Genomic DNA, 9,788 nt, shown 5'->3' with positions numbered 1-9,788 from the left:
CATGCAGCTGCTCTTTTTTCCTAGGCAGCTGTTTCTGTGCACGTGTCAGAGGGATTTGTCCTGCTTTATTGGTTGAATTTATTTTCTTTCCAAAGCAAAACTGCAACTGATGTAAGTGAGCGCCTCATATTTCTTTTGGGCTAGAGCCATCCCAGAGCTGGGGCTGAGCAGCTGCTGCTGTGCCATGTCACAGAAATCACAGCCCTGTGTTTGCAGCTAGCCAGATGAAATCTCTGGCAAATTAAACCAGCCCCAAACTCTTTATACAGCTGCTGCACAGCCAGGGACCATTAGATAATGAAATGAGGAGAATAATAGGCTTGATCAGAGGTATTCCCCACACTATCAAAATCCCACTGCTGAGGCGAGCCAGGCAGTGCCCGTGTGCAGCTCTGCAGCTCTCCCTGTCAGCACCAGGAGTCCCTGTGAGCTGTGCTCTGCCTGCAGGGATCCCTGTGAGCGGTGCTCTGCCTGCTGGGAGGGTGTTCCTCAGGGCAGCAGCCACTCCTCTGCTTGTCCTTTATGATCATTGTTCCCTGCTGGGTCATGGGATCACACAGCGCTGCCCTGTGGTCTGGAGGGAGTGATGGACCTGTGCCTAAATCTGCATTGCCATCCTGAAGGTCTTGTTCCCCCCGGGAGGGGGTGCAGCTGTCACTGATGGTGGCCCCCATGTCCTGGCTGGAGATGGAGCTGAGCAGGACTGATGGCTGGACTAAACTTGTTTCAATCAGTAGCATAAATACACAGCATGCTTGGCCCTGGCAAGGTGGGAATTGTGTGGAAGAATAGGCATTAAGGTTATTTGTTGTCACATTGCCCAGAGATAAAATATTGGGCTTCCCCAGCAGCTTAAAGCACGTTTAAGGCCACTTTTGAAAACTAATTAAACTGGGACAAATATCTTTGAACACCCATGCTTTGCTGTAAAAAGAACTTATCCTTCACCAAGGACTTTATAGTGCTTTGGTTACCTTAACACCAAGGCCAAATTTGCTTGGTAATCAGGCATGCATTACACTGCAAAACCACGACACAACTTCTGATTTGTGCCCTGTGCTACTGAGATGCCCAGGGAAGGGAGGAGTCCTGCAGCAGCAGCAGGCACTGAGTGCAAACAAAGCCTTGCCTGGGTCACTGATCACACCCACCAGGAGAGGATTCTAGAATTTAGATCACAGCAGATGACACTGGCAGCTTTCACTGGGGAAGCCTCACTCTTGAATTGCAGAACTTGCAGCAAGAATAAATCCTGAGGTGTGTTTGCTCCCAGCACCTTGGAATGCAGAGATTGTTCACCTAACTCTTCAGTGGTGCTGCTGCTTCTCTCCTTGCCTCTAACAGCTGGACTGGAAAAGGGAATTTCCCCTGCTACTTAACTCTATATTTTTCCTGTTTTCCTACAATGCCATAATTTTCCTACTGCTTGCCATTGCTCACCCTACTTCACTCCTTCCTCTCCAGGCAATCCCAAATATCCTGACTCCTCTCTGAGGCAGCAACTACCTTCAAGGGTCAAAACTTTGCAGGAGGAAGGAAGGTTTACCTTCTCTTGCCCTATTATAAGGACTCAAGGTCTTTCCTTCCTTGGCTGAGACTTGCTGCTGAAATACCAGGTAGTCCAGTTTGTTTATCTGGCTGCTGGCCTTTGAAGGATGTGCTGCCACAGAGTTGTCATGGGAGCTGCTGGCTGGAGCAAATGAGAACAAATGAGAGGCAGAGAGATTATGGCCTGAGCAGCAGCAGCCCTGCCAAAACCTGGCCCCATGTCCAATAGCTCTTAAACTGTCTAACAATTCAGACCCAAGGAGGTGCCTCACAAGAGGTGCTGGCAAACAGCAGCTCTGCCTGATTCACCTTCCAAGGGCAGCTCTGCAAGGTGCACTTGAGAGGTGCTGCAGGCTCTGAGCAGCACAGCAACACCATGCCCTGCTCCTGCCCTGGGGCACAGCAGCACCTGCCCCATGCCCAGGGCAAAGGTGGCGCCTGCAGGGGCTGGGAGGGGAGCAAGGGCAGGATGGTGGCACCTGCAGGGGCTGGGAGGGGAGCAAGGGCAGGATGGTGGCACCTGCACCCCTCCGGCACAGGGTCCTGAGCAGGGGGAAGGTCAGGGTGTCCTCAGCAGCTCTCACTCAGCCTTCTGCCTCAGAACTCAGCCAAAGGAGAGGTGCTGCCTCTTTCTCTGAGCCCTTTCTGTGCAAGAGGAAGGACAGGCAAAGCCTGCAGGGGAGGGATGATGATGGGATCAAAGCCTGAAGCAAGAGCAGGGATCAGCTTCCCAAAGGCAAAGCAAAGCCACAAAGCCAGGCTCTGTGGAGAGGAGTGTTTACAAAAGCCCTTTCTGAAAACATCTGAAGGCACTATCAGAAGTTAATGCCAATCTTTTCTATAAATGTATTGTATAGGTGTCCTGCTGAAACTGAGAATTACAGTAATGTGGATAAAACCAAGGGGAAACAGGAAGGGGAGGGCTCATCCAGGGCCACATGGCAGTGTTGAACCAGGGTTTGGTTTCCTCCCAGTGCCCTGAGTGACCAAGATGCTGTGCAGCTCTCGTTGTAGCCCATGGAAAGATTCAGTTTACTAATTGTATTTCTGCCACAGAGAGTGGGACTGGATGTGTCTCTTTGATGTCTTTCACATGTTTTAAAATAAGAAAAACTATTTATAATTCAACCATAAAACCAGAATTCCCTGAGCAAGACAGGAAGCTCAGGCTTTTATCTGCTGTTTTAGAGGCTGTTTCTCCACAAAGTAGGACATAAAGTGAGCTGGCCTCAGAAAATAATCTCTTTTTTTTAAAGTTCTATTGTCTTTCAAATTCACTTCCCCTCCCAGTGTGAGGGGATCAAAGGGACACAGTTAGGTAAGTGTCTGAAATGGATGAGTTCAGGTAGGTTGAAAAATTTTTAAATACCTCATTATTTTAGTATAAGCCCTCAAAGCAACTCAAGGAAAGCAAGAGGAGACCTACATCAACCCTCAAAGCTTGATGGAATTGAACGCAGCAGATTATTCATTGGTTTCTTATAGACACAAAGGGAAACAAATTAGGCTGTTCACAGCACAATTTCCTATTTGGTTAGTAAGTCAAAAATATCCTTCCTGCCTCTTCCTCAGCCTGGAGGTCACAGCTGTGCCATTGAACATGGGATGTCAGGGACAACGGCCTTTTTTGAGAATGACAGAGAGATTCTAGAAGGAAAGAGGAAACAGAGGAATTATCAACCTCTGCTGTATCAGTGAACCAGTTCTTTATATTTTCATGGTACATACTGAAAATCACTAAGAATTTTTTTATTTTAAGTTTTCCCACAGCACCCTTCTTCTGTATTTAAGGACAGAAAAATATTAGAAAAGAACAGAATGAAGAGTTGTAACTTCATCAGGTCATCTGATCTTAGAGGTGGAAGTGGTAAAATATCTAATAAACAGTTTAGGAGACCTCAGCAGGAACAAATGTCCAATAACTTTTAACTCAAATATTTTTGAAATGCAGACCTATATTAGTCTTCCCCCACCCTGATTTACTCTTCATATGCCAGTCCAGTCTCAAAGAATTCTGGGAATGGTCAGGAAAAGGAAAGAAATATGAGATTTTTTTTTTTTTTTTTTGCCGGTCAGTGATCACTTCTGGTTGTCACCCTACAAATGTGGCATCTGTTTCAAGCTAGTTCACTGTTCACTTCCTGGTGTTGCTTAGAAACTAATTTTCTAAAATCCCCCGTTTTTCAGCATGCTGGCAGATAAACACAAAGGTAACTGATAAGTCTGTGAACACTTCTGGCAAAGAAGGGGTAGGGTGCACCAATGTATGGTGATGCAATTCCTGATGAGCTGAAATTTTGGGGATCTTGTTTGATGTGGGATGTACAGATCCTAACAGCCTTGATGCTTTTCATATATTTGAGTCGTCTCTTCCTGACTGAAGATGGTCTGCATCAGAAATACATGTAAATGGGGAATGCAGGAGCAATGTTGATGTTTGCTGTGCATTCCCCAGTGAGCAGGGTGGTGACAATTCCCTCTGTAAGGCTGTGAGGTGCCTGGGCTGTGAGCAGGCAGCAACCCAGGGCTGCAGGATGGCTCCAGGGGCCAGGGGATGGATGTGCTCAGCTGGAAGCTGGCTTTCCAAATGGTTTGCCACATAAAAATAAATAAAGAAAGAAATCAAGCAAGCATGTGAGGACAGATGAGGTTCCTGATTTGCTTGAATGGCCAATGTGTGTGTGAAAAACCTGTGTGCAATTTTAGCACCACAGAAGCACCAGAACAGGCAATCTTTATGCTTTCTGTCTGACTCCTATTGCCTTGGGGACTCTCATTCTATACTTGCCAAGCAAACCAGTTGATTAAGTGCTAAACTTGAAAAAAGTAAATAGCCTATTTAAACATGTTAAGCACAACCTGTCACCTACTTAGATGCTATTTAAACATAACCTATTTAAATATGCCTTCATCTAAGTCCATGTGCATCTTGTTTCATGCCACATACCTTGTAAATGAAATGGCTTATAATAACAAAAATGAGGTGATAAAATACAAGTACCACCAGCTTTGCTTAAAAAATGCAATGAACACTCATATGGGGTTTCACTCGTATGTTGTGCTGCCAGTCTGTGGCATCCATTAACATCTGAGAGAAAAGGAAATTCATTAACAGAGCTCCACAGCTGGCACCTGTACTGCACTACCATTACTGCTCTTTGTCAGAGACTTTAAAATGTTTGCACATCTCCTTCATTTCATCAGGCACCTGAATTTGTCTTCTGTATTTTCTGTTGAGTTCAAAATCTGTCTGAAAAAGGAAGCAGGGACTGGATGTAGCTCATCTTTATCACTTCCCATCTTCTTGCTCTGTGTTCCTGTACAATCTTCATGCTGACTAACAGGATAATCCCATTCTGCATCACCTTGCAGAGGCAGGGACTGTTCCATACTCCCCCTCACACCTTGTTATGAGTCTAAGTCCAGGAAAGCTGATGAGCTTTGCAGTCTGGGGGCTGGCCAGTGACATGGCTGTGAGTTGGTACGATGTGTCCAGCTCAGGTGTGGCCTCACACTGGGATCTCAGTGAACCATTTGACATGGGTTTTCCCACTCCCACCTTGTCCTTTGCACTGAGATCCTAAGTTCCTTATAGCCCTGTTTGGGTCTGTGAGAGTGTGGAGTGCACTGGCTCTGCCCAGAGCAGTGACACACTGCTATGACATGGCTAACAATGCCACACAAGAGATTCCACCTGCATCTCCTCCAGGACAGGAGTGAAAGAGGCTTGGAATAGGAGTTTTAGTCATGCTGTGGATAAAAAAATTGAGGTTTGTGTGCAGAAGATTATTTTTTCCCCCCTTATCTTATGGTTCTTGTTGGGAGTCCAGAGAGGCAGATAGTTTTTGCTCACTGTAACTGTCTTTATGAGCAGATGAATGGTGATTTATTACCATTTCCATTAACTGCTCCTAATGCAAAGAGGAAATGTTAGAAGTCACTCCTCCCTGGAGGAGAGGTGATGCTTGACCTTCTCTTGAAAGAGGGAAGGGAGGAGGAGAAATGCTAAGAGAGGATGCTCTGCTGGGATGCTGTCACTGGTAACAGCAGTGACCTTTTCCCTGTGGTCAGAAGGTGGCATCATGAAGATAAATTGCTTCACCTTGCAAGTTAAAAGATCTTTGTGCCGAGCAAGAAAATTAAAAAAAAAACCTTCCAAAAGTCAAACAGTATTGCAACTTCAGTTCATATTTTCTAATTCTTTTTTGGAAATAGTTGCTGTGCATTGAAATATGAGGCATCTATTGTGATTTGACAATTAAAACTGACTGGTGATGGATGTCTTGTAGAAGATTTTACTTGCCAGGTTGCACCAAACTCCTCTGTCATTCTACTGAGAATGAGAACTACTTGGAGGATCCAGGAACTCCTGTCCTTAGGGGTCACTGCCACTAAAAAAGCAGGATTTTTTTCCTCCATTGAATCTTAGTCTCTTCAGGAAGGGTAATCAGAGAAGTACATATGGCTCCACTCCATCCATACCCATTTTCACTTTTAGCACTATCCACTCAGTAGTACCTTAAGGTCAATATAAAATAGAGTCTGCAGAGTTGCCGTGGTGATGGCTGCAATTCCTCCCTTGTGGTTCCAAGTGATCTGGAAGGGCAGCTCTGACAGGTACTTTCTAATTTACTGCTCAACCTCGTTTTCTGACCATGGAGTTTATAGGGAAGGTCACTCGTCACATCTCATTTCTTTAACATTGTCCTTATTCTCTTTATTACAAAGCAAAAGTGGGATCAAATGATCAGTCATGTATGAGGGGAAAGAAGAGCAAAAATTTTGGAGCAGCAATGTTTTAGATGTTGGCATTCAGTGCCTGTTAGATTTCTGCAAGAACGTGGACAAAGGCACGGGAAGTAGGACATGTGCTCCAAGGGTGTGCACGTGGATTACTCAATTCTGTGGCAAACCAGAGTAGTCCCTGCCACTGGCAGCTGAGCACAGCTGCCTTTGGTCTCTGGAGAGCAATATTCCTGCTGGCAATTAAACTGTGGGGTGTGCAGGCCGTCACTGGAGCGGGGCAGATCACAGCGCTGGGCACCAGACCCATCCTGGCTGAGCCTGCAGCGCAGGGAGCTGACAGCACAGACCCGCACCACCCTCCAGGCACATGGGGACAGCCAAGGTCTCAAGGTTCAGCCCTGGGCTGCTCAGTGCTCACTGGGATGCGGTGGGAGCCTCCCAGGGGATGCCCAATCTCTGGAGGCTCACCCTGTGGGATGAGAGTGCTGTTAGTGCATCTCCAAGCTCATTCCCCTCAGGCACTCCCTGTAGAAAGCACCCTGCTAATTCACCAGTGGCAATCAGGAGCAAGAGCTGCTGTTCCCAGGTTAGGGGACTGGGATGCAGATTTCAAATGCTGCCATGTTTGTTGGTCTGGGGACTTGAAAAGAAGGGCTGGACCTTTTTTGGGAAGGAAAGGGATCAGTCTTGCTTGGAATAGATTGCAAAAGAATTCAGGATGAACTCCATGCTAATTTCCTTACCTCTGTACCCTCCCTCATCTCGCCTTTAGCCTTACACATTTTTGCATTTCTGGGCTTATTAGAATGAGTTGCCTTAATATTAAAACACTTTCCAGAGCTGAACGGGTTAACTGCTTACACTGAGGACAGCTCTCTCCTTTTATTTTATTGTTTTATATTTTAAATGACACTGTGAGAGCCACAGAGCTGATATTTAGCTGGTCCTAAGTAGTGAGACTTAGAAAGCCTCCAGTGCCGGGGGCCATCAGTGACATTGCAAGGGCTGCAGTGGGAGATGGATTTGGTTCTTTGAGGGGAGGCACAGGTGATTTGCATCCTAATAGCACAAAACACACGGAAAAGGAGTGCTTAAAGGGTTTTATATGAGGAGTAACAGCCCCAACAGGATGGTTTAGCTGGCCACAATGAGGATGAGGTGCTCTCCAGACCAGGCACTGGTCAGGAGCACTGCCCGTCTCTGTGCTGTGCAGATACGTCATTTAGGGAATATCCTGGAGCTGAAAAGCAGGCAAAGGTGGATTGTGTTAGTCTTCATTGCTGGGTTGCCTCCCCCAGCCCAGGGAATTATTTTTCTTATAGATAATAACCAATCATTCCCAAATGCATCACTTGAAAGGTCTTTAGGCAGCGTGCCAGGATTTTGGAGCTAATAGGGAGCCCCGGGATGGGGATGGATGGGCTTCGTTGCAGCCTGGAGATATTTATGTGTGTGTACACACCGTATTTCAGACAGCCAAAGCAGCGTGCTCAGACTCAAATTTACCATGGAAAGGCTCTAAACCCATTTTCAAAGCGGCAACATAATTTAAAAGGCCTTGCAGCGCCTGAGATGACTCAAGCCAAAGCCCTCCCTCCCCCTTCCCCGTGTCACTCACATCTCACCTTGACTGCAGGTGGCGGGATGTGACGGACCGGGGGGAAGGGGACAGCAGGGGATGGCGGCTGTGACAGCGAGGGGACAGCGCTGGAAAACGGGAGGGGCTGCAGCCCCGAGGCTCCGGAGAGCTCGGCACGGCTCGGACGGGCAGGATGGGCTGCCGGGGACGGGGGGGGCTGCCGGGGCTGTCCCCTGCTCTGCCGGGGCTGTCCCCTGCTCTGCCGGGGCTGTCCCCTTGCCGGGGCTGTCCCCTTGCCGGGGTGTCCCTGCCGGGGTTTTCCCTCTCGGGTCCCAGCCGTGTCCCTGCCATCAGCCGGGGCCGCTCCCGGCGCTCCCGAGTTTCTCTCCAGGAGCGCTCGTGCTCCGCTGAGGGGAAAAGCGATCTCTGTGCAAACCCGTGAGGCGTCTGAGGGACTGGTTCTATCGACAGCATCTCCTGGCGCTGCAGAAAGTGGGACAGTCCTCCTTTTCCCGTTAGGTTTTTACTGTGAATGGATTGTGAAGACAAAAGCTGTAAGTCAGCCCTTTTTTCTTTCCTGTTTAATATATAAAATCTCTGCTGTGTGCGAGCCTGGTCTGTGCAGGATCCATTCCAGCAAAGGGAACTTGGCACACATACTGCAGTATCATCCCCCTTCTGCAGTAGATGTGCTGTAACAAAATGAAATTCATTGTCTGCTCCCAGCAGGAGCCCGTCCATCCATCTGCTACCTATCATTGTCTGTCTGTCTTAGGAATTTAAGCAGCCACCTTCCTCTGCGCCTGTCACAAGGAGGCAGTAATAATAGCAGCCTTTGACATGTCCAGCCCTTTTCTCTCTCCCTTTTCAAGTCTTTGTTAAAAGCAGGGATTTTCTGTGGGGAGAAAGGACAGAAACAGTGTTCATATTGTAAATGACTTCAGGGAAAATGTTTTTCACACAAGAGAAAGACATCCAAGGGACCTGGTTTTCTCTGGGGGGTCAGTCCCCACTGGGCCCCCTGGCTGGATAAACCTTTCTCCCCAGCTGCAGAGGCCTTGGGGTCTGTCCCAGAGCTGCTGTGTGCACAGGGTGTGTTTTGCAGGGGAAAATGAAGGCATTGATATAGCCACAGCTTCATCTGTGGGTTTTTTTGGAAAATGGACCTCCATTTCAGAGTGGTGACAGAGAAGGGGCCTTATTCCCAGCCCTGGTGTGCTCAGGGCTGCCCAATTCATGGAGTTGTCAGGCAGCTGTGCCTCCCACCAGCTCATGTGTCACAGATGGGCTGCAGCTACAGCCAGTAGGAGATGGCTGCAGTGACCTGACTGCAAGGGACAGCTTGCAGCTGACTTGAAGGCACCAAGAAGTCATAGCCTGAATGGGAAAAGGGGCATTCAGCTGCCATCACCCAAGGCAGGGTGAACCTGCACTTCACCTTTGGGCTTTCCCAGACAGGCACCATCTCCCACTCCACTGCTTGCTGGTGGGATATGGGTGAACTGGACTGCAGGGCTGCAGTGGGGAGTATCAGGGTGCCAAGGCATAGAAAAGAACTAGGAGACCAGAATTTAGAAATGAGAAAAGCAAATGTCTTCTTGTCATTCCCCAGTCTCTATGGCAAACCCTCTTCTGGGTATGGATGGTTTTTTTTGGATTCTCATCTAAGGGAACAGGAAGGTGGGGCTGCAAAGGCACAGGTCAGAAACCAAGGCTTTCAGCTGGTTGCTCTCAGTAGGGATTCCTTCTGTGCCTCAGTGCTCCTTGGTAGCCTGAGCCATGTGGGCTGTGATCTTTGGAGGGGAAAAGGAGAAGCTGTCCTGGCAGTGTCTCTGGAACATGACCTACTCCTGAGTGCCATTGCTTCAGCTTGCAGGGGTCACCCTCAGCAGCTATTCTTGATCTGACAGTTAAT

The 9,788-nt window shown here is 48.0% G+C and overlaps 1 long non-coding RNA gene across 1 annotated transcript in view; it reads left to right on the top strand.

The window, feature by feature from the left end:
* Window positions 1-8,231: 8,231 nt before the first annotated feature.
* LOC118690412 (uncharacterized) overlaps window positions 8,232-9,788 on the top strand; it is a 117,489-nt gene continuing 115,932 nt past the window's right edge. Inside the window, exon 1 of the long non-coding RNA XR_004980774.2 lies at window positions 8,232-8,427. This is a non-coding gene — a long non-coding RNA (uncharacterized LOC118690412). The remainder of the gene's footprint in view (window positions 8,428-9,788) is intronic.

Source organism: Molothrus ater, chromosome 10, assembly GCF_012460135.2.
Source record: "Molothrus ater isolate BHLD 08-10-18 breed brown headed cowbird chromosome 10, BPBGC_Mater_1.1, whole genome shotgun sequence".
Lineage (NCBI taxonomy): Eukaryota > Metazoa > Chordata > Aves > Passeriformes > Icteridae > Molothrus > Molothrus ater.
The sequence above is the reverse complement of the archived record's forward strand: the minus strand, read 5'-3'. Positions and strand labels throughout refer to the sequence as shown.